General features: G+C 44.6%; 1 non-coding gene across 1 annotated transcript; it reads right to left on the bottom strand.

Moving 5' to 3' along the window:
* Positions 1–2,051: 2,051 nt before the first annotated feature.
* LOC124237690 (U6 spliceosomal RNA) lies at positions 2,052–2,158 on the bottom strand. The gene has a single exon (XR_006888078.1). It is a non-coding gene; the product is annotated as a U6 spliceosomal RNA (small nuclear RNA).
* Between the last annotated feature and the right edge of the window lie 1,608 nt (positions 2,159–3,766).

The raw sequence follows: 3,766 nt of genomic DNA, 5'->3' as shown, positions 1-3,766 counted from the left end.
CAGGACACGAATACTGAACATGTAAAGGCTCTTCCAACTCCATCACACTTCCTGGCTTTTGTTCACGTTCCCACCTGCCAGGAGTACTCTGTCTCCACCTCCCACGGCAACGTCCTTCAGAACTGCGCACAAACCCTACCTCCCATCCCCAGGATGCCTTCTCTGACCTCCAAGCCTCGGCATGGCCCTGTTCTGAGCCCCCATGTTGTGTTGTACCACTCACCGTGTTTACACTGTATAGGACATTCTTCAGCTTTTATGGGCCTTTCTCTCTCACTAGATTTTGAGCTTCTTAGGGCAGGGAACATTCCTGACTCATTTTTTTCTCCCCAACATCTATACAAGAACACTGGCTGCTCAAAAATGTTTATTGAACTCTAAATTACATCAAGTATAAATTCCTCAGATGGCCCATAGGGCGTTCTACTATTTGGCCATCCATGTCCACCCAGAGTTATCTTTGTCCCACCCTGTCTGCCTGTCCGATGGGATTCACTCTTCACCACTGGCCAGCTAGTCTCCTTACTGTCCCAAATGCACACCTTTTCACTTCTATGGTTCCTTCTCCCTGAAACACTCCCTATTATTGGCTATGGAGATGCTCCTCCATTCAGTTCAAGGATAACCATTGCATGAGGCACTGGTCCTCTCTGTTCCTTCCTGTCCAGAAAAGCCACTGAATACACACCCCGTGGAAGCTCACTGTGCACAGACAGGGCTTTCACGGCTGCTCAACTTTACTCTAGGTCAATCAGACAGTGGACCAGCTTGTTTGCCAGGGGTCCCCGAATGTCAGTGCCTTTAGGTGTTTTTCTCAGACAGTGAAGTTTCTTCCAGACACTCATCCTTCACACTTCTGGCAGGAGGCTTACCTCCAGCTGCAGTTTCGGGGAAAAGGAGAAAGAGGGTTGTGGACTCACCATGCAGTGTGTAGACATTCATTTAATTTCCAGTTTTCTCTCCTGCTTTTTCATGTGCCCGCTGTCCCAGGTCTCTCTCTGCTCTCATTTCTCTAAAGAGTAAACCCATGCTTTCTTTTGGGGGTGAAGAAAGGAGTGCAGACATCTGTCTGCTCCATATAGAGTCAACGTCCCCTCTTTTCAACCTGCTCCCTCACCATCACCTTCTGGAGTCACTGGCACCTCTCACTTGTGAGCCCCTCTGGGGTTCTCTGGAGTGAACAGACTTCCAGGTCTTTATCTTCCTCAGCAAGATGCTAAGTTGCAGGATCTGAATTATGTTGCAAGACCTGATCCGTACTTACTTTTTTTAAAATTGATTTTCCACCTTCCCTCAAAATATAAGTTGATTTAGGCAGAAACGCTGTTTTGTTCCCTGCAAAGAAGAGTGCCTGAAAGAACAGCTCCGTCTGCTTTGTTTACATCTGTCCATCTATCTCGACTGCTGAAATAGTCTCTTTTATGAGTTTATAATTGTTTTGTTTATATGCTATGTTTTAGTGGAATTTAGGGGAAATCTGAGATAAATGCACATATTCAACCCAGTGGGTCTAACAAGAAGCCTACTCTTGCTTTTATATACATAGTCTCGCAGTTTATTTTCCACCAGAATCCAATGTGACCCCATTGAAACTTCAGTTAGATTATGTCCTCTACGTGCTCCCTCCAGTGCTTTCCCAATCATTCTGAGTAACACCCCAAATCCCTATAACTCTTACGTGGTCCCATGATCTGGCTCTCTACTCCCCCCGCATGACTTCTTTCATCTCACCCTCCTTCTCACCCACCCTCGCTCTGCTCCAGCCACCTGGCCTCCTCCCTCTTCCCAGAACACACAAAGCATGTCCATACCACAGGGTTTTGTTCTCTCTGTTCCAGCTGCCTGGAATGCCCTTCCCCCCACTAGCTGCATTGCTAACTCCCTCCACCCCTTCAAGAGTTTTGTAAAATATCTCCTTCTCAACGAGTCCTGCATTGGCCACCCTATTTAAGACAGCAGCTCCCAAGAGCCCCCATCTCTTCCTCCAAAGCCTGCTTTATTATTTTCCATAGCATTTATGACAATCTCACACTCTGTATATTCAATTTTTTTTTAATATGGAATGCTTCACCAATTTGCGTGTCATCCTTGCACAGAAACCATGCTAATCTTCTCTGTATCGTTCTAGTTTTAGTATATGTGCTACTGAAGTGAGCACTATGCAATTTTTTGCTTAATTTATTTTCCACTTTTTCTCAAAATGTAAGTTGGTGAAGACCGAAACTCTAATTTGTTCACTGATAAGAACAGTGCCTGGTACACAGTAAGAGACAATGAATGTTTGTTGCCTGGGGGAATGAATACATGAATGAATGAACAACCCCTCTCCCCAAGAATTTGAGTTAGTTAAATCTTCAGTTAGCACATGGAACCCCTGACCAAAGTCTACTGGCAGATGGAGACCCCAAGGAGAGGTGAGAACTCACCAGGAGGGAGGGGTTAAGTCAAGGCTGATGATGCAGGATCAACACAAGACCCTAAGGCCATATGGGAGAGGCTGATTCCCTACATGGCTGGGTCTGGAAACCTCTCCTAATCAGCTATCCAGCCTTCCTGACATGGTACTGTAACAAGAGGAGCATTGGTCAACTATGTGAGTGTGGACGGCACTGTAAACCAAGCATGGGCAAGAGCACAGGCTGAACATACACCTGGGTCAGCAAGAGCCTGGCCACAGAATGGATGTCTGCACTTGGGACCATTCAGGGCCAGTGTTGAACAACATAGGCACCACAGGGTGGGAAGCAAAACACTGGTGCTTGTGGACTGACAAGGCTTGGCCTGTGAGAATTGGACTGGCCTTCTTTAAACCAAATTAAGTCCTCAGGATTCTGGGACAATCGTAAGGGATGGCGGGAATGGAGAATAGGGCCCTGGGGGTGGAACGTCAAAGGATCAAAAGTGAGCTTCCTGATACCTGGGTGCTACAGTGATTAATTTGGAAAATAAAAGCAATTTGGTTCATTATTTCTATGAAGCTGGTGAAACAGACCATATTGGCTAAAGTGGTGAGTATTGAATGTAAGAGTGATGAGTATCGCCTACCTTTTAGACTTACTCTGATAATTTGTTATAAGTACCTGGCAGCGTCACCACATGGAAGTGCTCAAAAAATGGGTACTAGTTCCATTATTCAAGTAGTAGAGCACCCAAAAATATATTAGCTGTATTTGAATGTTCATACTGCTAAAAATTAGCTCAGGATAATTTTCTCAGTTAGTCCTTATTGGCAAATTAAAAAGTTGGACATCTTCCATCCAGGCCCTGAAGCTGCGTCACTGGCGTTATATAGGGGGAAATGTTACATCAGCTTCAAGGAAATTAGTGTTCGTCACTTAATTGCTTCACTTTACTAAATAATATAGGTTTTGATTCCAGTGACTTATAAACTATATTTCTTCCATTTTGAATTCAATTCCCTCTTCTGTAAAAGAGAAGTAGTACCTACCTCACGAGTGTTTTATGAGGACCAAATGAGATCATGCTTGTCAGCAATATATGAATGTCAGGCTTTGCTACTATCCTTGTCATTGTCACCCATTCCCTTCAGAGCACACACTCACTTTATTCTTTGAAAAGGTACTGTTTGCGTGGTCCATGAAGCAATGTGCTTGGAAACCTCTGAGCGGATAGATTAAGCCAGACATCATTGCTCCCCTTCTGACTCCATGGACTTCTGCCATGTGCAAAATGGGAATGATTTATGCTAATGTTCCTTTCATAAGGTTCTGGAAAGATTTGATATGAAAGATACTGTGTGATGGCA

This window comes from Equus quagga, chromosome 3, assembly GCF_021613505.1.
Source record: "Equus quagga isolate Etosha38 chromosome 3, UCLA_HA_Equagga_1.0, whole genome shotgun sequence".
Taxonomy (NCBI): domain Eukaryota; kingdom Metazoa; phylum Chordata; class Mammalia; order Perissodactyla; family Equidae; genus Equus; species Equus quagga.
The sequence above is the reverse complement of the archived record's forward strand: the minus strand, read 5'-3'. Positions and strand labels throughout refer to the sequence as shown.